The following is a 25,731-nucleotide window of genomic DNA, read 5'->3' on the forward strand; positions in this document are numbered from 1 at the left end:
AAGTAAGGTACAAACAAACATGCTTTTAACTACCAGGAAATCCTTCATTATCATGGGATGTTTCTATAATTAATAGCTTAATAGTTTTTCATTATCAGTAGGTTTTATGTATTTTTATGTAACTAGTTTATAAATTAGTTATCAAATTTACGCAGGTCCATGATAGAGACTCAAAATTGGACTCTAAAATACACACACAAAAAAATGTTCCTCACAACAATGACCACATATAAAACCAAAACACTGGACTTGAACTTGACAAGGTATTTGAAATCACTCAGCTTTGGAACCGATAACAACTATGAAAGCTAGTATGCCCTGGCAAAAAAAAATCAGAGGCAATTCTTACTAAACTAAGCAGTAAGTTTCACCCTTCCTTTCTGATGTGTTCTAATTATTTCATGACGACAGATTATCCCTATCCTTTGAATATTTCATAATTTATCAAGTGTTCTCAAGTACTTCGTCTGAGTTTGGGTTAAAGGTTTGAGCTTCTTCACTATGTGAAGGAGAATGCATTAGCAGGGTGGGAAAAGCTTAGGGGATTTGAACTCCTGGAAATACAACCACCTGAGATGTCATAGAGTGGCGAGACTTCTCTGATGGACTGTTGGTGTTGTGACTCTGTACCATAAGTGCAGAGAGTCCCAAGTATACTGGGCTGTAATTTGTCAGTGAGGACAAACCAAATGTTAATATTTATTAATTATATTAATTGTTAATTATTACAGAATTGCATTTCAATTAATTTGTTAAAGAATTTTAGAATGTGAACTATGAAAATGGCAAACTATTAGGCAAAACTATGCACAATTACTCAGATTACATCAAAAAGTCCTTTGCTCTTAAAATCATAAGGTAAACACCAATTTTGGCAAAGCAAAAATTTAGGTGACAATTATGCCACAGGAAAATTTGATATATCTGTGTCTGCAATTAAAAGGTCATTCAGTGAACGGAAGGAATTTATATTTAGTGTGCCCCAAACAGCTGCAACTTAGATCCAAGAAAGAGAAGCAGTGGCTCTTAAATCACCTTTTCTTCTTCTTGCTACTCTATTCACAATGATTTTTTCTTGTTCCTCCAATAGAATTCACATTTGTTATGTAGCTTAGAAAGCTAAGGAGTGAGAGGGGGCATCCAAGTCCATGGGATTCCATGTCACTGAGGCTCTGTGTGACCTATTCTGTACCTTTTTGTAAGCTGGTACTATTCCCTTGCTGGAATCTGTTTTCCTATTAAAATAAGATATGACAAAGATTGGGGTATCTTTACTTGATCATAAATGTAAGTTTTATATTTAGATCAGCATAGGTGTGGGTATAAATGAATGGATTTGGGCAAGATTGCCAACTGTTTTGAGGGGAAAGTATGTTCAAGAAAAGGGGATAGGTTCATGTAACAGAACTAGACAGCTGTTGTAGAAAGAGCCTGAACTGTAGACAAAAGACCCAAGTTCAAGTTCTAAATCTTGCTGACTGTGAAACCCTAGACAAGTAACTTAGGCTTTCCAAACTTTAGCTCCCTCTGAAATAACTGAGGGATTGAACTGAACTGAACTGAAATAACATTAGAAGATTCATTGTAACATTGCAAGTAAGTTTCCTGACTTCTAGGAAATGTGCTACCTAGTAGCAGCTAATGGCCTCCAACCCCAAAATTGAGAACACCAGAAACAAAAGGCACAGAATCATCAAACCTATTAACAAAAGATTTATTTTGTTCATTCATTGAACACACACACACACACCTTCTCTGAGCCAGGCACCCTACAGAGCCATGCCAGTCCCTGATTTCCACCAGTTCAGTCTCACAGAGCAGAGAGCTCTCTTAACAAACTGATGCCATGAAACATTTCACAGGTGTTTTTAAATTAGCAAATCTCTTCTATACATGTCCTTCTTTCTTGAACAGACCACTAAGTATGAGAACTTGAAATCCAGCCTCTGAACCTAGTTTCCTCGGCCCCAGCATAGGCTCCCTGTCATTGTGTGCGTAAGTAATTGCATATGGCTTAGCTAGGTGCCCTGGATTCTGTGAGTTACGGAAATTATGCATAGATCTGCCATTAACACTAATGGGGGGTTACATGCACAAATCCTCCACACATCGAGAAGAGAATAGACTCTTCTCATTCATACATAATAGATCTGTAGAAAAATTAGCATGTACGCTTTTAGGAGCTGAACTCTGAAGATGCACCTTTTATGGGAAATATGTAAATAAGGGAGAGGATACACTGAAGGACAAGCGCTGTAATGTGCTCCTTTTCTGATGCCTGAGCACCTTGTCAGTTTCACCGCTGCATAAAGAAGGAGCTGGCTTGCCTCTGCAGAAGACTCCCCAGCACATTCATCTCCCTGGGGTGTTACCAAATCTCCCTGGGCAGAGCATTCTTTGCCTAATTTCTCAGGTCCCCCAGAGAAAGGAAAGCATAACTGATCAGTCAGTAAGCACTTATAATCCTTATATGAACATTTTCCATGGAAGTGTTTCTTTGTTTTCTTAGAAGCTATTACTACATTGCCTTCTAATATAGCTGTCTTTGAAATGGGGAAATATGTGCTCACCCTCTGTGCTCACCTTTCCAGTCAGCTGGAGTCCTCTCTAAAGGCCACAGAAACTGGCCATGCCGGGTTTTATCTATGAAAGGACGTGTTAGTAGCTCAGTCGTGTTGGAGTCTTTGCGGCCCCATGGACTGAGACTCGCCAGGCTCTTCTGTTCATGGGATTCTCCAGGCAAGAATACTGGAGCAAGTTGCCATTTCTTTCTCCAGGATTTATCTATGATAGGAAGGGGACTCCTTCTCTGTGTCTGCCACTTCCTTGCCTCAATCTACAGAGAGAAGGAAATTATCTTCCTCCAGCCTTTCTATCAACCTCTTCTTAGCTCCTCCCTCCCAGCACAGTTGCTAATCTGACATCCATTGGGGCACTAGTGGGCAAGGTCGTGACAGAGAAACAGGTGTGTGTATGCTCAGTGGTGTCCAACTCTGCGACCCGATGGACTGTAGAACACCAGGCTCCTCTGTCTATGGGATTCTCCAGGCAAGAATACTGGAGTGGGTCGCCATTTCCTACTCCAGGGGATCTTTCCAACCCAGGGGTCAAACCTGCACCTCTTGCATCTCCTGCAATGCAGATGGATTCTTTACCACTGCACCACCTGGGATTCCCATCCTTAGGAATGAGGCACTTCCTCCTACACAGCACAGTTCTCAGGCCAGGCCAGGGCCAATCTCTTTCCTCTGCAGCAGGGCCAGCATCCTCCCTGTGCTCCCACCCTGGTGGCTTATCCCCTGCTTTCCACCCCCATGGATATTGCACCTGAGGCAAGGCTGCTCTCAGGTTCAGCCTTTCTCCAAGCTACCAGCTCCAGATCACTGGCTGGCTACAGGGACCTGGAGTCTGCTCTGTATGATTTATAGGTGAGTAAGAGGATGTAATAACAACTTTTATTGGAGAGTCCAATCCCATTTACCATGGAAGCCCTTCATGCAGAGAGTGGTTTTGAGAGTTGTATCGGGGGTTTTTCTTGGTTCCAATAAAAGCCACTAAACCTTCATACCATATATATAACTTCTTGAGTGTGCCCCCAAAACGAAAGCAGATCTGGGTACCAATCCCATCATGAATGCCTAACAGTTAAAAATTCTAGTAATTATTACAGTGCCTCATTTCTTCAATAATTCACTCATTCATTGTGTTGGCACACTTCTTATTCCAGGAATGGCTTAACACCAGAATACTCTAAGGAAAATGAGAGATGCCTTCACTGTGAAAAACATACAATCTACCAGAGAAGAGTAAGGAGCAAAAGGAAATTTTCAGATAGTGTGAAAAATATGATCTTAGAAGTAAGCATAGATGATATAAGTGTAGATAAATTGAAGCATTAACTGAGACTCTGAAGCTGCGTGTACAATTCTATGGGTTTCCCCTGTGACTCAGTGGTAAAGAATCTGCCTGCAATGCAAGTGACGCAACAGATGCAGGTTTGATCCCTGGTTTGGGAAGAACCCCTGGAGGAGGGCATGGCAACTCACTCCAGTATTCTTGCCTGGAGAATCCCCTTTGACAGAGGAGCCTGGTGGGCTATACTCCATAGGGTCACAAAGAGTTGGACATGACTTAAGCTACTGATCACAAATGCACATAAAATACTATCTTTCACTGAACAAAGCTCTTGAGATATATTCAACAAGAAACTACAAAAACCAGAGTCAGTCATAAAGAAAGACTTATAGGTGTATAACATTAAAAGTGTGCCTAAACCAGGGAGGTTTTGCTCCTTAAGCTTTTTTCGAGAAACTCTTGGGAAAGAGAGGTTTTTACTGTAACATGTTATACCATACTTGGGACATACCTTAACACTTTCTTCTTTTGTAAATGTCCTTAAGGCTGTGACTACTAATATGGGGGTCCTCTAGGAAGTCCTATCAACAGAGAGAATTACCTGAACCAATAGTATCTGACCCATGGTTTCAAGGACTTCATATCTAAAGGGTGGATCGTTCATTTAAACTCCAGGAGGATGCATATGTCAAGCAAGGAATGACCAGAAAATTTCCAGCCAGGAGCCAGGCAGCCAGCCACTTGAAACTCAGGTCTTGCAAAGAGTATGGTAGAAGACATGTTTAAACATAGTGCTTTATCTGATCCAGGACCTCTGTGTCCTGACAGCAGGGGACCCTGTCTTGCAGCAGTACCCTATCCTGAAGACCCCCCAAAAGCTGGCTTTGTAGCAAGGGTAGATCAAGAAGTACATAGGCAGATACAGGGACAGCTCTTCCTCTTTGAAATATAGGATTTATTGCCAGGATTCCAGTCCCAGCTCAGATCTGCAGCCCTTGCCATGCCACCCCATGCTCTAAAAAGGGGGCACTAACCCCCAAGTTCCACTGAAATGCCCATGATCTAGAAAATGAAGCAGCACATGCAGACACACAGAGCCCCCTCCACTCATGGAGTCCAAGGACACGCAGTCTCAGCCCTAGGACTGCCCTGTGAACTCAGCAATGGCGCGGCTTGGGCCACAAGCTTTTGGTTCATTGTTCTTTTAAAATTTAATAGTTCAAATCTTTTTCAGAATCATTATTTGCCTTTCCCTTAAAATGGATGTGCAATCAGATGGATAAGAGAAAAAGAGACAAGAGGCAAACCTCAAAGCAACTATTGCAATTAGAATAAAACTGAGATCTGATAACATGGAAAAACCCATGCTTTCATTAGTCAAAGGAAAAAGATTTCAGTGTCACCATGATTAGTTTGCTCCTACCAGGTATATAGCATGGAAATTGACATTTTTGTAAGGAAATCAAATTAGAGCCTGAAATTATATCTTTTATGTAGCTTAAAATCTCAATTAGAATGTTTTTGCTGCTATCAATTCCTATCTTGAATGACAGCATTTGGAAGGAGAGAGTTAAAGAAGGAAAAAAAAAAAAAACCAAAAACCCGAGAAAGACTGAACTGGCATTGTACATGCAAATGAATGCATTATGGTAGTGGGGTTTTTTTCCACTGAATAAATTTACATTTACATCAGTTAGATCTGATATAATTCTGCAACCAATGAAACTTAAATATATACATATTTTGTCATGAAAACCCTCATAGCCATAACCTTTTGATTAAGAGCTATTGTAAAACTAAGAATAAATTTCAGTCAACTAACTTTAGATTTGACAACTTTTATTACTCATTTTAACCAAAGTACACTTTAACTGGTATTTTACCAACACTCAATAGAAGTCTCCCTTGATTTTTCTGTTAATTCTCTAGATTTTATAACAATCCTCATAAACTAATGAAATGTTATAAACTTCCACTATAAAAAATGAATAATGTAAACAGCCTGCTCTTAGCCAAGGACATGCTTATATATATGTGATACATGGCTACTCTTTACATTTTCCCACTGGACTGAAAATCAATCACAAAATTAAAGGAATGGGGAAAACTGGAGGAGAAATCATTTCTTTGAGGTTAAACAGTCACCCACTCCCCTGTTTCCTGTTTATATTAGCCATTGCAAAATTAGTAAATGTAGTTCTGAGCACTTGACTTGGTCACCTAAGGAGGTGCCAGAAATTAGCATGCAAGTAAGACAGCACAGGAATAAGCAACAGCAGCGCTAATGTTTTAAGTGATCTTCCAGTGTAATTACAATTTGTTTCACCGCAGTCATTACATGAGGCAAATTAGTGAAGCTGAGATTGGGGGGGGTTTGCTTGGAAGGACTGTGACAAGATTATAAAAGAGTCAACTGCCGCTGTGGTGTCAAATTTAGAAGAAAGATATAATTCAAAAGACCAGTAATAGTAACTATTTCTTGAGGTCTATGTACCAGACATCATCCGCTGTACTCTTAATTCTCCCAACAGGTTTGTAAAATAGGCATTTCAGTTCCCATTTTACAGATGAAACACCTGAGAGACAGTAAGGAAAATTCCACGTCTAATTCCCATAGTTAGTAAGTCACAGAGGCAGGACAGATCCAGATGGGTCTTTCTCTAAAGTCTGAGTTCTTCCCACAATACCATCCCACTCACAGGAAATTAGAAAGGAAATGGATAGTATCAGCAAAATCACAGGATTACCTTTTACTACTTTTACTAGAAATATAGGCAGAATGAACAAGGATTGTTATGGATAGCATTTCTAGCAAGTCCATTGAAATCGTCTATCAGATCAGATCAGATCAGTCGCTCAGTCGTGTCCGACTCTTTGCGACCCCATGAATCACAGCACACCAGGCCTCCCTGTCCATCACCAATTCCTGGAGTAGTTCACTCAAACTCACGTCCATCGAGTCAGTGATGCCATCCAGCCATCTCATCCTCTGTTGTCCCCTTCTCCTCCTGCCCCCAATCCCTCCCAGCATCAGAGTCTTTTCCAATGAGTCAACTCTTTGCATGAGGTGCCCAAAGTACTGGAGTTAGAACAATAATATTGCTATAGATCTGATGATGTTTTGGCATTTTTAAGTCTCTTTTGCCTTAGCTAGCTAACATCTCATGATTCAACTACAAACTAATATAAAATAGTTGATGGTAGGTATACTGAATATATATTGCACTTTACCATCTAAAGAATGCTTCCTTATACATCGTCTCATCTGATGCACATAAAAGGGTGAGATCCACACGATGGCATGGAAGCACCCAGGATATCCCCCAAAGGAGAACTTCTTACATCTGTAGCTCTTAAAGTTTAATAACTGCAAGAATCACTTTGCTTTCATTAAAATACAGATTCCAAGGCCCTTGACCCCCAAAACCCTCACTCTGTGGTTTTGCCGCTGGTGGGCTGAAGAATCTGTATTTGTATCAGGCATCTAGTGATCCCATTACTTAGGGGTCAGGAGGAGATCCTCCTCCTGTATCAGGCTTGAGAAACACAGGTGTTTATCAGAAAATTAATGACATAATGGGTCTTCCCAGGTTGCTCAGTGGTAAAGAATTCGCCTGCCAATGCAGGAATCACAAGCAACGAGAGCTCAATCCCCGCGTCAGGAAGATCCTCTCAAGAAGGAAATAAAACCAACTCCACTATTCTTGCCTGGAAAATCCCACGGACAGAGGAGCCTGGCAGGCTACAGTCCATGGGGTTGCAAAAGAGTCCAATACGACTTAGCAAAAAACAACAACAATGACAAATCCAGTGCTAGACACATAATAGATGCTCAATATATGTTCCTAAGTAAAAGGTATATCTTTTATACTCTTGTCACAGTCCCTCCAAGCAAAGCTCCCTAACCTTGGCTTCACTAATTTGCCACGTGTAATGACTGTGATGAAACAAATTGTAATTACATGGGAAGATCACTTAAAACATTAGCGCTGCTGTTGCTTATTCCTGTTCTGTCTTACTTGCATGCTAATTTCTGGCACCTCCTTAGGTGACCAAGTCAAGTGCTCAGGACTACATTTACTAGTTTTGCAGTGGCTAATATAAATAATATAAAACCAAACAGCAAACTGGAGGAAGGAGTGGGGTGGCAACCCATCACTGCCCACAGTCTTTGAGTCTCTGCCCTTGTCTCCCTCACCGTCTTTTATACAAGAGGAGCCAGATGGGTATTTTCTCTTAGACACATTTATTGTAATGAAATCTATAGACTGGACAGGAAGCATCCTTAAACTTCAGTCAGGTTTTTTTTTTTTTTTTTACATTAAATAGAAATTATTCTTCTGAGTGTTGCTTTTTCAGAAGGAATCACTGTCCTCCCCTGTCTATGGAAAGCCTTCCCCTAGACAAAAAAGAAGGGCTGGAGGAGCATGAACCCACTACTGTGTTGCCATGGGTGTGATTTATTGCACCTTCCTTTAATTCGGGGAAGCCCCTGCAGGGGGCCACTGTGGTGGCATGGAGTATGGTCATCATCACACTCTTGGGCAGCACTGGGTATTTTCTAGGTGCTCTGCAATCACTTTTCTATCATTTCCCCTCCCCAGGGAAGAAGGTCGGGGTGACCGTCCCTGCTTAGCAGGACAGGGATGGCAAACCCAGAAGAGCAGGAGTCAGGCTATGCTAAGTTGATGCTGGATCCTCTCCTGCAGTCAGGATTGCAGAATCCATTCCTTTGGGAATGACAGCACTTTCCAGAGCCTCTGCAGACATCTGGGTGACGAAAGACCAGGTGACACAGTTCAACATGTCAATTCAATCTGGTTATTTCAGGAGGAAATGTGAACCTTAATGTGTACACTCAAGAGACCCACCCACTCTCAAGGGTTGAGAAACTGAAAGCTGTGCTCAAGTTATACATAGGAGTTGTTCACGAAGCACTAAGGTCAATTTTCAATCCACACTGCTTGTTAGTAGTTTAGTAGCCCATACCCAGTAGGCAAGGCGGAGAGCAGGGCCTCAGTTCCCACAGAAGCCCTGGCTATTCTCAGTTGCTTGCATGTTGTGGGGTAATGCGTAGATCTGAAGTGTGTTTACTTGGAGCACAAAGCAATGATTACAACTTCACCCCTGCTTCCCTCTCCCGAATACACACAATAACAAAGGGATGTGAAATCTTCACCTGCTGGATTCAGTAGAGAACCAGCCAGCATGAGACATGGGGTTGCAAACTCAAAGAGTTAGGCAGGGTTGGCTCCCTCTTTGCTGGAGGAGAGATGGTGGGGAGGTGAAGAGAGGAGGTGAGAGAAAACCTCACAGTTACTGTTTAAGAGTGTGGGCCTTGGGAAACTTCCCTGGTGGCTCAGTGGAAAAGAATCTGCCTGCCAATGCAGGAGACATGGGTATAATCCCTGATCCGGGAAGATCCACATGCCTCAGAGAAACTAAGCCTGTGCACCACAGCTACTGAGTCTGTGCTCTAGAGCCTGGGAGCCACATCTACGGAGCCCACATGCCGCAACCACTGAAGCCCTAGCGCCCTAGAGCCCGTGCTCTGAGTCAAGAGAAGCCACCACAATGAGAAGCCCGCACACCAAAACTAGAGGAGCCCCTGCTTGCCACAGCTAGAAAAATGCCCACACAGTGATGAAAACCCAGCACAGCCAAAAATTAAAATAAATAAATAAATACTTTTTTAAAAAGAATGTGGGTCTGGCGATAATCATAGGCCTAGGGCAAGGACTAGCAGCAGCATGACTAGAGAGCTTATTAGAAATCCTGAATATTAACTCCCTGCTCACATACTGATGGTCAGAATCTGAGGATGTAGTCTGAGATCTGTGTTTAGTAAGTACTCCAGGTGATTTCAGTTGTGCTAAAAACTGAGAGGCTCTAGGTCAGACAGCCTGGGCTTGTATTCTACTCCATCACTCTTTGGCCTTAGAAAAGCCATGTAACCTCTCCAAGTCTCCATTTCTTCCTTTGTAAAATAGCATAACAGTAGTGACTCCTTCTTAGGATTGTTGACTGGTGAGGATCACACATGATCATGCATGTAAAACAGTTCAGTCAAGATCTGACACACAACAAACCCTTCCAAAAGGATATAGAAAAAATACACTACCCTTCTTAAACTCTTTAACCTACTTCCACCCAAGGCTTGGGCTCCCCAAACCTTCCAAAATTAACTATTGGACCACCATCAACTATAACGCACAAGAAACTCTTAGATCCCGTTTAAGCCATCCATGGCCCATTCATTCATAGATCATAGGCAGTTCATGGGCATTACTCTTTTTGCTATGTGCTAAATTGCTTCAGTTGTGTCCAACTCTTTGTGACCCCATGGATGGTAGCTCTCCAGACTCCACTGTCCATGGAATTCTCCAGGCCAAAATACTGGAGTGGGTCACCATTTCCTCCTCCAGGGGATCTTCCTGACCTAGGGATTGAAACCGTGTCTCTTATGTCTCCTGCACTGGCAGGCAGGTTCTTTACCACTAGTGCCATAAAGCTCCTGAAACCTTCATTAGCTCTGGAATCAACTGTGAATTCTGCCAGTGTTAGCTTGAGATGGGAGGGGGCCTTTGATGTGTCCTCCTCAGAAGACAGAGATCTCCAGAAAATCACCCATAATGTCTAAAGGTGCTTGGGGAAATAGTGGCTTTGAACTCACTTCTTGTCTTAGATTTGCTGATTAATAAATGTTAGTATATGAATGAATATCATTCGACTTGGAAAATACAGTTGCAGGTTATGGTAGCAGGAGATTGGGCTGGGTTTCTTCTCTCAGTTTATTGCAGAGATTTATTTATGGTTCACTGATCCATTTAGAAATGCCAGAGCAGCTGGGTTTATCATGGCATCCTGCCAGTTTCACATGCATGCCAAACAGGCTCCTTTCCAGATAAAAAAATTACCAAAATTTATAGCACAATTAAAAAAAAAATACTTTGACTTATTCCTAAGAAAATGCATTACAGAAAAACAAAGGAAAGTTAACATAGCCATGGACTCATTTGGGTGTTGTTAAAAAAAAAAAGAAAGCCAAATCTTAAGACTAATGAGCCTGGTGGTTATGAAGGTTGATTGTGTGTGTGTGTGTGTGTGTGTGTGTAAACAAAAGAAGGCAGCCAGGAGAGGAAAGGACAGATTCCAACATTACAGAGAAAAAAAAACTAAATGTTTATGTAGTCCTATGCAAGAAAATATCTGAGAACTTTTTCCTTTCTCCAATCCTGCCAAGACTAGTGCTTCTCAAATCACATTTCTGTGGTGAAGGATACGTTTTTGTTCTTTAGTCTTTGCTTTTTCATTTCTTGTCACAGACCAATACCACACAAGCTATAAAATGAAATATTTTAACAATTCAATTTGAAAAAGGAGCACACAAAATGCATGACATTGTCCATGCAGAGAAATCCTCTCCCAAGCTTGCCCTGGTGTCAAGGGAAGGGAGTAGACACTAAGAATCCACTTTTGAAATTCTAGGACTATCATGTGAGCAAAGGCTATGACATGCTTGCTTAACATTGTAAAAGACAGGGAGCAGAATAAGAACGGTTCCCCCACCCCTTGGCCCCTGCCAGGCTGTTCCAGGCATAGCCTGCTGGTTGCACCAATAAAGCTGCATCTAGGAACCAGTAGCAGCTCAGCAGAGAGATCCACCGGGACAGGAGCTACAAGAAAACCTTCTTCTTTCTTGCATTTCCCCCTTTTTTCTGGTTGAATGTATCATAAAGAGTCATAAATGACCAGTGGGGAGACAGATTTGGCCAGGCTTAGTATGCATATTAGTTATTTATCTTCTCTTTTCATTGACGTTTCTTTCACCTTGTGCAAACTGAGCTTGTTGTAAAACATGGATTCCTAAGTGTGGTAAGGCCATGGTTATCAAAGGGGAAGAGAATGGGCCTGGGTCCTTCTTGGTGGCAATATTAACAGAAGTTCAGTTCAGTTCAGTTGCTCAGTTGTATCTGAATCTTTGCAACCCCATGGACTACAGCACGCCAGGCTTTCCTGTCCATCACCAACTCCCAGAGCTTGCTCAAACTCATGCCCATTGAGTCAGTGATGCCATCCAACCATCTCATCCTCTGTCGTCCCCTTCTCCTCCCTCCTTCAATCTTTCCCAGCATAAGGGTCTTTTCCAGTGAGTCAGTTCTTCACACCAGGTGGTCAGAGTATTGGAGTTTCAGCTTCAACATCAGTCCTTCCAATGACTATTCAGTACTGATTTCCTTTAGCATGGGCGGGTTTGATCTCCTTGCAGTCCAAGGGACTCTCAAGAGTCTTCTTCAACACCACAGTTCAAAAGCATCCATTCTTTGGCAATCAGCTTTCTCTATGGTCTAGCTCTCACATCCATACATGACTACTGGAAAAACCATAGCTTTGACTAGATGGACCTTTGTTGGCAAAGTAATGTCTCTGCTTTTTAATATGCTGTCTATGTTGGTCACAGCTTTTCTTCCAAGGAGCAAGCATCTTTTAATTTCATGGCTACAGTCATCATCTGCAGTGATTTTGGAGCCCCCAGAAATAAAGTCTGTCACTGTTTCCATTGTTTCCCCATCCATTTGCCATGAAGTGATGGGACCAGATGCCATGATCTGCATTTTTTGAATGTTGAGTTTTAAGCCAGCTTTTTCACTCTCCTCTTTCACTTTCATCAAGAGGCTATTTACTTTCTTTTTCTGCCATAAGGGTCATATCATCTGCATATCTTAGGTTATTGATATTTCTCCCGGCAATCTTGATTCCAGCTTGTGCTTCTTCCAGCCCAGCGTTTCTCATGATGTCCTCTGCATAGAAGTTAAATAAGCAGGGTGACAATATACAGCTTTGATGTACTGCTTTCCCTATTTGGAACCAGTCTGTTGTTCCATGTCCAGTTCTAGCTGTCGCTTCTTGACCTGCATACAGATTTCTCAGGAGGCAGGTAAGGTGGTCTGGTATTCCCATCTCTTGAAGAATTTTCCACAGTTTGTGGTGATTCACACAGTCAAAGGCTTTGGTGTAGTCAGTGAAGCAGAAATAGATGTTTTTCTGGAACTCTCTTGCTTTTTTGAAGATCCAATGGATGTTGGCAATTTGATCTCCGGTTCCTCTGCCTTTTCTAAATTAAGCTTGAACATCTGGAAGTTCACGGTTCACATATTGTTGAAGCCTGACTTGGAGAATTTTGAGCATTACTTTGCTAGAGTGTGAGACAAGTGCAATTGTGTGGTTGTTTGAACGTTCTTTGGCATTGCCTTTCTTTGGGACTGAAATGAAAACTGACCTTTCCCAGTCCTGTGATCACTGCTGAGTTTTCCAATTTGCTGGCATATTGAGTGTAGTACTTTCACAGCACCTACTTTTAGGATTTGAAATAGCTCAGCTGGAATTCCATCACCTCCACTAGCTTTGTTCACAGTGATGGTTCCTAAGGCCCTCTTGACTTCACATTCCAGGATGTCTGGCTCTAGGTGAGTGATCACACCATCATGGTTATCTGGGTCATGAAGATCTTTTTTTTTATATAGTTCTGTGTATTCTTGCCACCTCTTCTTAATCTCTTCTGCTTCTGTTAGGTCCATACTGTTTATGTCCTTTATTGTGCCCATCTTTGCATGAAATGTTCCCTTGGTATCTCTAATCTTCTTGAAGAGATCTCTAGTCTTTCCCTTTCTATTGTTTTCCTCTATTTCTTTGCATCGATCACTTAGGAAGGCTTTCTTATCTCTCCTTGCTATTCTTTGGAACTCCTCATTCAGATGGATATATCTTTCCTTTTCTCCTTTGCCTTTAGCTTCTCTCCTTTTCTCAGCTATTTGTAAGGCCTCCTCAGACAACCATTTTACACTTCTTTTTGCAAGCTTTTTGCATTTCTTTTTCTTCAGGATGGTCTTGATCACCGCCTCCTGTACAATGTCATGAACCTCTGTCCATAGTTCTTCAGGAACTCTATCAGATCTAATTCCTTGAATCTATTTGTCACTTCCACTGTAAGGGATTTGATTTAAGTCATACCTGCATGGTCTAGTGGTTTTCCCTACTTTCTTCAATTCAAGTCTGAATTTGGTAATAAGGTGCTCATAATCTGAGCCACAGTCAGGTCCCGATCTTATTTTTGCTGACTGTATAGACCTTCTCCATCTTTGGCTGCAAAGAATACAATCAATCAAATTTTGGTACTGACCATCTGGTGATGTCCCTGAGTAGAAGCATCTCTTGTGTTCTTGGAAGAGGGTGTTTGCTATGACTGGTGTGTTCTCTTGGCAAATTCTGTTAGCTTTTGCCCTGCTTCATTTTGCACTCCAAGATCAAACTTGAAATCATTTTGACTCCATAATTATTAACATTGCTTAATCACTGATGTTCATGGGGCTGGGGGGCACAATAACCTGATTCTCTAGCTCTCATCATTACCAGAGGAAGACTTTTCACCTCTGTCCCCTGACGTTTCTCCCTCCTCCCATTTGTAATACTTCTCATTTTCCTCCACCTCTGCTTCTACCCTTTCAATTGTATCATTTTATTCCTCAGACAGACCCTGCTTCTGCCTCTGTCCACCACACTCCATTTCTACCCATCCTTTTGGGGCTTATGGTCTTTGTTTATAACCTGGGGCTTCTTGTCTGCTGGCTTTTCTAATTTCAATTCTGTCCATTAAGAAGTATAACCTATGAAATGGAAGCAAATAAATATGGCAGTACTGATAATAATATGATATCTTTGAGAAGTCTCCCTTGATTTGATGAGGTACCTCAGCCTCACAGAGAAGTAGTGCCCTGCTCAGAACCCTCACATATAAACATATCAAACTGTCCTCACTTGCTCTAAACCATGAGCTTCATTCACTGGCTTAGCCGTTATTGGCTCTAACAGTCTTGGCTAATCCCTTTGCCTTACACCCAATTCATTCTCTCTGAGCTTTGACCTTGACCTGCTTCCAGGTTGGGTTGTCATGACTGCTGCTTGGCTCTCAGTGCACACAGGGCCCCCAGACAGCATCCTCTCTTGTTAGGAGCACAGACTATCAAGTCAGAACTATGTCCAAATCTTGGGTCTACCACTCAGCAGCTGCCTGACCTTGGGCCAGAAACTCAGAGTTACAGAGACCTAGTATATGAGTCATGGGAATAATGATAGCACCTACCCCAGAGGGTGGTTGTGAGGACTAGACAGTGAGGTTTAAATTAAATGTTATGCGTAAGGCAGTGCAGTGCCTGGGATGGCAAATATTTTTTTTAATCATTTCCATATCTTTATTGATATCCTTTATATGATGAAACATTGTCATTGTAGTTTTTTGTTTGTTTACTGATTTATTTTTGGCTGATCTGGGTCTTCACTGCTGCATGTGGGCTTTCTGTAGTTGAGGCATGCAGGGGCTAGTCTTCGTTGCAGTGTGTAGATCTCTCATTGCGGTGGCCTCTCTTGTTGTGGAGCACAGGCTCTAGATGCTCAGGCTTCAGTAGTTGCAACTCGCGGGCTCCAGAGCATGGGACCAACAGCTGTGGCACATGGGCTCCGCAGCGTGTGGAATTTCCCCTGACCAGGAATCAAACCCATGTCCCTTGCATTGGCAGGCAGATTCTTAACCACTGGACCACCAGGGAAGCCCAGCACTGAATATTATTGTAACCTGATCTTGTGGTCAGGATCCAGACCACTTCCTTTAATGGGTGACAAGCAATATTTGAAGAATTGAGCTTAAACATAAAGTATAAGTGAATATTATAGTTGGCTCTTCTAAGCCTGACCACTCACGTAGCACATGTGTATTCAGGGCCTACAGAGTACTGGTTACTCTTGTAGGTTAATAAGCAGAATCTTCTAAAAAGGAGCTGACAACCTATTGGAAGAAACAGACCCATGCAAACAAAATAGCAATCCTTATAGCAATTCTTTTTTGCTAGCTAAACAAAGATCTGAGGGGATACACCAAAGTTATATGGGGTGTCCCTGGTGGCTCAGAGGGTAAAGAATCTGCCTGCAGTGCAGGAGACCTGGGTTCCATCCCTGGGTTGGAAGAGCCCCTGGAGAAAGGAATGGCTACCCACTCAGGTGTTTTTAGCTGGAGAATTCCATGGACAGAAGAGCCTGGAGGGCTACAGTCCATGGGGTCACAAAGAGTTGGACACGACCGAGCGACTAACACACACACATACCAATGTTATAAAGTGTTCTTGGGAAACTTGGCTTGTAAAAAACCTATCTGAGGTTAATGGCCCCCTGAGCTCTGGCTCCTATTGGAGGCACATTTGAAGACCAGGAAGGGTGAGGAAGAGGGCATGGCTTCCCTGAGGTCTGGCCTCAAAAGGCACCCCACACCCCAAAGATCCAGGGCCAAGGCAAGCCTGTCAACACAGTTGCTATGACATATGATAGAGCTACCCACACACCTCAGAAAGGCAACCTCAAGGTGTAAACAAAATGCCCATTTTGGAATTAACTTCTCATTGCATCTTTCCCCAGAGCATGGGCAGCAGTGGCAGGGGCCTGGGACACTGCTTTCCTTTCCACTGCTGTTTATAAATTCAAAAGGCAAAGATACTGGAATGGGTTGCCATTTCCTTCTCCAGAGGATCTTCCTGACCAAGGGATTGAACCTGGGTCTCCTGCATTGTAGGCAGATTTTTACCATCTGAGCCACCAGGGAAGCCCAGAAAAATCATCACTGATCTCAAATTAATCTCTTTCTCCTCAGCCCAAACGATTCAAGCATCAGGTCCATCATCTCCCAGCAAATCACCCTGCATACTCTCTTGAACAAAGAGCATCCATGATCATTGACATACATGTTCTGGATACAGGATAAAGGAGACTGTGTCACAGCCATGGTAGGAGCTGTTTTCTTCCCCTTTTTTTTCTTTTCTTTCTTTTGTTTTGAGGTTTTGTTGTGTTGTTGTTGTTGTTTTAAACGTCTTTTTAAAAGACAGCAGAAAAGGCTCTCCTTTAGGGAACATTTCCTGGTTCGAGGGAGGGTTAAATAAACAAATGATAACAACACCAATCAGCCCTCTTTGCTTACAGCCTGCGGAGTCAATCTGCCTCCTGGCTGCGGAGCTACCAACCAGCAAAGGCAAACTAATTAGACACAGACAAACACTTAGGCAATCACACCTTGTGAATGTAAGCGTCTTCCTGTCATTTGGCAAGTCTCTCAGCTGCCTCTGAGCGTGAGACAACAAATCCCCTGCAAACAAGTTCCCCGCTCTCCCGTTAGTGAGACCTAACGGATCACAATGGCTGGAGGTGAAAGGTGGCAGTCTCGTCAGGTAATGACATCTCTCCAACAGCCCATATTAAAACAGCCACGCTTGTTTAGACTAGCCTATTTGCACCTACCTACAGAGGGCCTTTTTAATGTAATTATTAGCCTCTGCCGCTCTGCTTAGGATTGGAAAATATCGTTCATTTTCATCTTGTTGCAGCTACCGCTGCTACCTCCTATTCCGTCTCAGGCACCTCATCTTCCCACAACTAAGTGCAGAAACAGGCAGGAGCCAGAAGAGCTGAATTAACAAGAACAAGTTGGCAGGTGAGCTATGTGACAAAAAAAAAAAAAGAGAGAGAGAGATTTGACAATATATTCTAATCACTACCTGTCGGTGGAAATCTTGAAAAAAAAAATTTAAATGGCTTTTCTCAGAGACACCAAAAAGCTACTGTAATAATTGACCAAACCCAGAGATAAAAAAAAAAAAACAAAGAGGTTGGAAAAACAAGGGTGTGCAGCCAATGAACAACTGTATGTGCTTAAAAAAGAAAAAGAAACAGAATGAGGCTAGAATATATTGACAGACTGGCTTCAGGAGTTCTGATAACTGTTCACCATAGTGCAGAATTTGGCCTTTGACATGTTAAGTAGCTGGAAGGGATGGTCCCACCTGACCTCACTCTGTGTTATACAAACACATGCACCACCATGTAAAAGTTTGGCTGATACATTATAGACCTGTAGGTCAAAGACCAGAATTTATAAGTCCCCCGGATGGTTTCCATCTCCGCTTCTAACTATCCAGGTCACATTCGGGCAGAGCAGAGAGGCAATTCATCAACCCACTATTAATTGTCAAATATCTACCTTTGCTTGGAGCTGTGCTCACTTAAAAATGAGGCAGTTGACTTTCTGTCGAGATGGTTTTTAGTCTTGCTCTTTATACCTTATTGGGGCTCCAGTTACATCCTAGATTATGGTGATCCCTAATGAATGTCTATAAACAGGGATTTTTTAAAATTTATTTGTTTAGTGAAGGATAATTGCTTTACAGAATTTTGCTGTTTTCTGTCAAACCTCAACATGAATCAGCCCTAGGTATACATATATCCCCTCCCTTTTAAAATGCCTTCCCATCTCCTTCCCCATTCCACCCCTCTAGGTTGATACGGAGCCCCTGTTTGAGTTCCCTGAGTCATACAGCAAATTCCCATTGGCTATCTATTTTACATAAGGTAATGTAAGTTTCCATGTTACTCTTTCCATACATGTTACCCTCTCCTCCCCTCTCCCCATGTCCATAAGTTTATTCTCTATTTCTGTTCCTCCACTGCTGCCTTGTAAATAAATTCTTTAGTACCATTTTTTTAGATTCTGTATATTTGTGTTAGAATACAATGTTTATTTTCTCTTTCTGATTCACTTTGCTCTGTATAATAGGTTCTAGGTTTATCCACCTCTTCAGAACTGACCCAAATGTGTTCCTTTTTATGGCTGAGTAATATTCCATTGTGTATATGTAACACAATTTCTTTATCCATTCATCTATTGATGGACATCTAGGTTGCTTCCATGTTCTAGCTATTGTAAATAGTGCTGCAATGAACAATGGGATACATGTGTCTTTTTCAATTTTGGTTTCCTCAAGGTATATGCTTAGGAGTGGAATTGCTGGGTCATATGGTGGTTTTATTCCTAGTTTTTAAGGAATTTCCATACCATCTTCCACAGTGGCTGTATCAATTCACATTCCCAACAACAGTGCAAGAGCGTTTCCTTTTCTCCACACCCTCTCCAGCATTTATTGTTTGTAGACTTTTTGATGATGGCCATTCTGACTGGTGTGAGATGATATTTCACTGTGGTTTTGATTTACATTTCTCTAATAAAGAGCAATGTTGAGCAAGGGATGGTTTTTTTAAAAGGATACTAGACTGTTATTGCCTAGAGGAGGAAATGACAACACACTCCAGCATTCGTGCCTGGAAAATCCCATAGACAGAGGAGCCTGGTGGGCTACAGTCTGTGGGGTCACAAAGAGTTGAACACAATTGAGTGACTGAGCATTCAGGCTGTTATTAACGAGAGACTTTTGTATAAAGGTATGTATATCTTCCTATTTTCTTCCTATATTTTTTTCCTTTGTCTCTCCACCTTTATCTTCTTCCTTCACTTTCCCCCAGTGGAAAAGACAGATTTTATAGAAGTCAGTTTCCAAGAGAAGTCATCAGGGCCATAGCGATTCCAGAAACAAGGAACAGTCTAGGATAGATCACCAGGGGAGAAAAAAAAAAAAAAAAAGACACCCCCCACCCCCAGCATAAAGAGAGTGATTAGAAGGGAGCATTTATTTCATATTTGTTAACCTACCACTTAGTGCTAGGGACTGTGTGGTGATTGAAGTAAAAGATGAGAAACAGGAAATTCCCTGGTTTCTCAGTGGTTACAGCTCTGCAATTCCACTGCTGGGGGCCAGGGTTCCATCCCTGGTTGGGTAACTAAGTCAATCAGGGCCAGAAGAAAAGAAAATCAAGAAACGACTCCTGGTGCAATGTACTGAGCAAGAGAGGACTAACAGTAATGAATTAATTCATTGGTTCTCTTAATTAACTAAGAGGATTCCATCTTGAATCCTCTGATTCCAAATCAGATGTGTGCCTAGCAGTGCATCAACCACACTGTCAGCGCAAGATCCAGAACTGCCTGTTCAAAACTGAAATGAGGACAAAAATTCACTTTTGAAACAGCAGATGAGAGGAGTTCAATGACAAATGGCATTGTTTTTTCTAGTAAAAGACACAATTTTAGCAAAAACACTTAGAGAGGAAAATAAAAGAATAAAGATCAGAGTATTGCTTTGCTCTCTCTGGCTCTCTTTTCAAAGCAGGCAACAGAAGACTTCTGTACCAAGGTAGGGGTACCAAAGCCTATGCCTTGACACCCACCCACTGTGCACGTGTATAGAGCTATAGGGCTGAACACTCACACCCTCAGAACGGGCTCAAGTCACTCCACCCATTCACCGGAAAATCCCACCATAGGAGTCAGAGGTCACAAGCCACCAGGGCCCCAAAGGTTCAGGAAACCACAGATTGGAGGAAGAGATTCTCTGTTGATGTGACTGCATTGTGTCCACCAGGAAGATGGTCCTTAATGTTTTGGAGTGATCAGCCAAGCCAGGGATCTGGCCGAGCAAAAGAAGAGAGGGTATCCTGGAGGGTGAGAAAGCTCAGGCCTTGATTCACTCATTAATTAATTTAAGGAAGCTGCCACCCCACCCTACACAGGAATCTAGGCTGCTGTCCTAGCTTCACCCAGACTTTGCAAGCATCAGACAATCAACCAAAGGACCGCCTGGCCTCAGGAACCTTTTCAGAGCATGTTCCAATGCCTGCCTGGGTCAGTCCCAGTCAGCTCCTTGTCCACAGTATCTAATTCTGAATTTGTAGCTATGACCACAGTTAGAGCCTATGATGAAGGCAGAAAAGAAAATGATGTTCATTGCACATTGCTTCTGAAAGCAGATTCAGTTCAGTTCAGTTCAGTCGCTCAGTCGTGTCCAACTCTTTGCGACCCCATGAATCGCACCACACCAGGCCTCCCTGTCCATCACCATCTCCCGGAGTTCACTCAGACTCATGCCCATCGAGTCAGTGATGCCATCCAGCCATATCATCCTCTGTCATCCCCTTCTCCTCCTGCCCCCAATCCCTCCCAGCATCAGAGTCTTTTCCAATGAGTCAACTCTTCACATGAGGTGGCCAAAGTACTGGAGTTTCAGCTTTAGCATCATTCCTTCCAAAGAACACCCAGGACTGATCTCCTTTAGAATGGACTGGTTGGATCTCCTTGCAGTCCAAGGGACTCTCAAGAGTCTTCTCCAACACCACAGTTCAAAAGCCTCAATTCTTCGGCTCTCAGCTTTCTTCACAGTCCAACTCTTGCATCCATATATGACCACAGGAAAAACCATAGCCTTGACTAGACGGACCTTTGTTGGCAAAGTAATGTCTCTGCTTTTGAATATGCTATCTAGGTTGGTCATAACTTTCCTTCCAAGGAGTAAGCGTCTTTTAATTTCATGCCTGCAATCACCATCTGCAGTGATTTTGGAGCCCAAAAAAATAAAGTCTGACACTGTTTCCACTGTTTCCCCACCTATTTCCCATGAAGTGATGGGACCAGATGCCATGATCTCCATTTTCTGAATGTTGAGCTTTAAGCCAACTTTTTCACTCTCCACTTTCACTTTCATCAAGAGGCTCTTTAGTTCCTCTTCACTTTCTGCCATAAGGGTGGTGTCATCTGCATATCTGATGTTATTGATATTTCTCCTGGCAGATTAGTGCAATCTTTTTTAGAAATATTTCTTTTTTTTTTTTTATTTTCTTTTTAAACTTTACATAATTGTATTAGTTTTGCCAAATATCAAAATGAATCCGCCACAGGTATACATGTGTTCCCCATCCTGAACCCTCCTCCCTCCTCCCTCCCCATACCATCCCTCTGGGTCGTCCCAGTGCACCAGCCCCAAGCATCCAGTATCGTGCATCGAACCTGGACTGGCAACTCGTTTCATACATGATATTTTACATGTTTCAATGCCATTCTCCCAAATCTTCCCACCCTCTCCCTCTCTCACAGAGTCCATAAGACTGTTCTATACATCAGTGTCTCTTTTGCTATCTCGTACACAGGGTTATTGTTACCATCTTTCTAAATTCCATATATATGCGTTAGTATACTGTATTGGTGTTTTTCTTTCTGGCTTACTTCACTCTGTATAATAGGCTCCAGTTTCATCCACCTCATTAGAACTGATTCAAATGTATTCTTTTTAATGGCTGAGTAATACTCCATTGTGTATATGTACCACTGCTTTCTTATCCATTCATCTGCTGATGGACATCTAGGTTGCTTCCATGTCCTGGCTATTATAAACAGTGCTGCGATGAACATTGGGGTACACGTGTCTCTTTCCCTTCTGGTTTCCTCAGTGTGTATGCCCAGCAGTGGGATTGCTGGATCATAAGGCAGTTCTATTTCCAGTTTTTTAAGGAATCTCCACACTGTTCTCCATAGTGGCTGTACTAGTTTGCATTCCCACCAACAGTGTAAGAGGGTTCCCTTTTCTCCACACCCTCTCCAGCATTTATTACTTGTAGACTTTTGGATCGCAGCCATTCTGACTGGTGTGAAATGGTACCTCATAGTGGTTTTGATTTGCATTTCTCTGATAATGAGTGATGTTGAGCATCTTTTCATGTGTTTGTTAGCCATCTGTATGTCTTCTTTGGAGAAATGTCCATTTAGTTCTTTGGCCCATTTTTTGATTGGGTCATTTATTTTTCTGGAGTTGAGCTGTAGGAGTTGCTTGTATATTCTCGAGATTAGTTGTTTGTCAGTTGCTTCATTTGCTATTATCTTCTCCCATTCTGAAGGCTGTCTTTTCACCTTGCTAATAGTTTCCTTTGATGTGCAGAAGCTTTTAAGGTTAATTAGGTCAAGCCACTTAAAAGTGCCAGTGCCTAAGCAGTGCCTAAACCCCCAAATTCCTTTGGGGCCAGGCATGTGACTTAGCTGTTTAAATCAGTGTGGGTACTCCCAGTGAGCAGTATGAGCTGGTGAGAGTTCTCATAGTGCATCTACAGGCCACTTATTCTACAGGCCACCTCTTCTACAGGCCACCTCTGTCCCGTGACATAAAGGGTTAACCTTGACTATCTCTGTATTTGAAATGATACATTTCCAGAAGGCTCTATAATGCTCAAATTTTGCCAGACTCTAATTATAAAAGCTGTACCAGGATCAGTTGCCAGGGTCCTCCTTATATTTTTAACTTTTCCCCTTCTGAGAACAGTAGGAAATACCAGTGGCAACTGCTTGACCTAAATGACGCTATGGTTTTGGCAGAAAGGTAGTCTCAACTGAGAAGAAAGATGAAATTATGCAGAATCCAGGGCTCCATATGGCCCCTCAGTCAGGGGTACCATTAGAGTACATCAAATGCATTACCTTCTCTCAAAGAGCTGGCTGGGGGCCTTCTCACTCCATCTGACCACCTGGCCCCCTTTCCCTCTCTGTCACAAAGACTCCTTCCTCTCTTTCTACCGCACCAGTGCCGGCAAGCTCAGCACTGACAGTCAGAGTGGAGGTGGGGGAGGCATTGAGATATCTGGGGATCACCAGCTTGTCCCAGGGCCAGCGTCCCTCAGATCTCTCCAAGACTAGAGACGGGTCAGCTGTCCTTTTGGGAGAGGGTCTAAGAGAGTCATTGGTTCAGAATTCAAAAGTCAGTAAAAAGTGTTCATTCTTTAAAGAGCCATGAGGCTGCACAAAGAAGGGAGAAGCCTGGCCCACAAACATATGAGCAGGGTTTCTGGGTTTCTGGGTTCCCCAAGCTCATTGGAATTGTTTGCAATGCAAAGCAGGGTCCTCCACACTTGGTTCACATTCGGATGGAAATATTTTGCATCTGATTGGGAACACATGTTTGGAAGACAGAAAAATCTTCTTGTTAAAACATAATAACTCGGGAATGACAAACTGAGTGTGGGTGGGGAAAAAAATAACACAACCCACCCTCCTCCTAACTCTGCTGGAGTCAGTGCTGGCTTTGGAAGCAGCTTTCTGCAGCACTATCCTGAATGTCCAAACTGAAGACAGTCATTTTCAGCTTTTCTAGCATGACCCCTCCCTCATTTCCATTCATTATTTCTTCCCAGAGAAGCTCGTGGAATAAACCTGTCATTCCTGGAGCCTGTCTTTCCCCAGCAGCAGAGTGTAAGGTCAGCCTCCACATTCACAGAGAGATGGGAGGAAGAGCTCTTCACAGCGTGTAGCACCCAGAATTTTCGGGTCCTGGTTCGAACTGAAGAATGGGATTACCTTTGTAATGGAGTTACCTGGGCTTCTCAAGTGGTACTAGTGGTAAAGAACATGCTTGCTAATGCAGGAGACTTAAGAGACGGGGGTTTGAACCCTGGGTTAGGAAGATCCCCTTAAGAAGGGCATGGCAAAAAAAAAAAAAAGAAGGGCATGGCAACCCACTCCAGTATTCTTGCCTGGAGAATCCCATGGACAGAGGAGCCTGGCAGGTTACAGTCCATAGAGTCACAAAGAGTCAGATACGACTGAAGTGACTGAGCACTCACACATGCTGAGATAGCTCAGTACAGGAGAAGACGAATTCTAACCATAACTGTCTTTATGCTTTTGAAACCTCTACCTCCTATTAAATGTATAGTTCTGGCCCCAGTAAGTGCTCAACAAATATTGTTCATTAATTAATGATCAAGTCTCCTCTCCCAGCCCCTGTGCAGAAGGACTCTGCATGGTTCTCCTTAAAGGCTTTGCTGCTGCTCAAGAACACCTGTCTTCAGAAACCCCTGCTTCGAGGTGAAATTACACCAAGAAGAAGCACCTTCCCAGCAAGAAGCCAGCAGAAGGCATGACTTGAAAATGGCCAGAGGCACTTGAAAGCTCAATTTCACTTTTATCAGTAACTTCAGATTTTTTAAAGATGAATCATTAATGGGATAAGAAAACTTTGACTTACTCTGAATTCACCTACCACCCCTCCTGGCGGGGGGAGATGTGGGACCTCCCTCACAGGCAGGACTTTGAGTTTCACTTCCATGACAGCTCTTCATTGCCACCAATTAAGGGTTGTGTTCAGTGATACTATCAGTTCCCCCTTCTGTTTTTCAGACTCTTGTGGTCACTTAGGAACTGAGGCATTTTCCTGTATTATATGGTGGCAATAGGAAAATGGAAAAGTAGCTATTAACAAGGTTTGGTTAGGGCTGAAAACTTGTATTTTTATTTATGTTTTAAAATTCATTTTAATTGGAGGATAATTGCTTTATAATGTTGTGTTGGTTTCTGCTCTGCAACAACCTGAATCAGGCATAAGTATACATATATCCCTTCCCTCTTGAGCCTCCCTCCCCTCTAGGTCATCACAGAGAACCAAGCTAAGCTCCTTGTGCTATACAGCAGATTCCCATGAGCTATCTATTTTACACACAGTATCTACTCTTTTCAATTCATCCCACCCTCTCCTCACACAACTGTGCCCACAAGTCCATTCTCTACATCTGCACCTTTATTCCTGCCTTGCAAATAAGTTCATCAGTAACATTTTTCAAGATTCCATATATATGCATTAATACATGACACTTGCTTAACAGTAAAATCCCTCTTTCAATGAAATCTAAAGTAGAAGCCCAGATTATAAGCCAGATAAAAGTAGTGCTGCTACTATTTATGATAACTAGGACATGGAAGCAACCTAGATGTCCACTGAGAGATGAATGGATAAAGAAGTTGTGGTACAGGTATACAATGGGATGTTATTCAGAAATTGAGTCAGTTGTAGTGAAGTGGATGAACCTAGAGCCTGTTATACAGAGTGAAGTTAGTCAGAAAGAGGAAAATACCGTATATTAGTACATAGCTATGGGGTCTAGAAAAATGGTACTGATGAAACTATTAGTAGGGAAGGAATGGAGATGCAGACAGAGAGAATGGACTTATGGACACAGCGAGGGGAGGGAAAAGGTAGGATGAATTGAGAGAGAATAGCATTGAAAACCTTTACTTTGGATGTTTATATATCCTTTTCAAGTGGAATGGCCTCTCTTGTGTCTGCCATATACTCCATCTCA

The sequence above is a fragment of the Bubalus bubalis genome, chromosome 6, assembly GCF_019923935.1.
Source record: "Bubalus bubalis isolate 160015118507 breed Murrah chromosome 6, NDDB_SH_1, whole genome shotgun sequence".
NCBI classification, from domain to species: domain Eukaryota; kingdom Metazoa; phylum Chordata; class Mammalia; order Artiodactyla; family Bovidae; genus Bubalus; species Bubalus bubalis.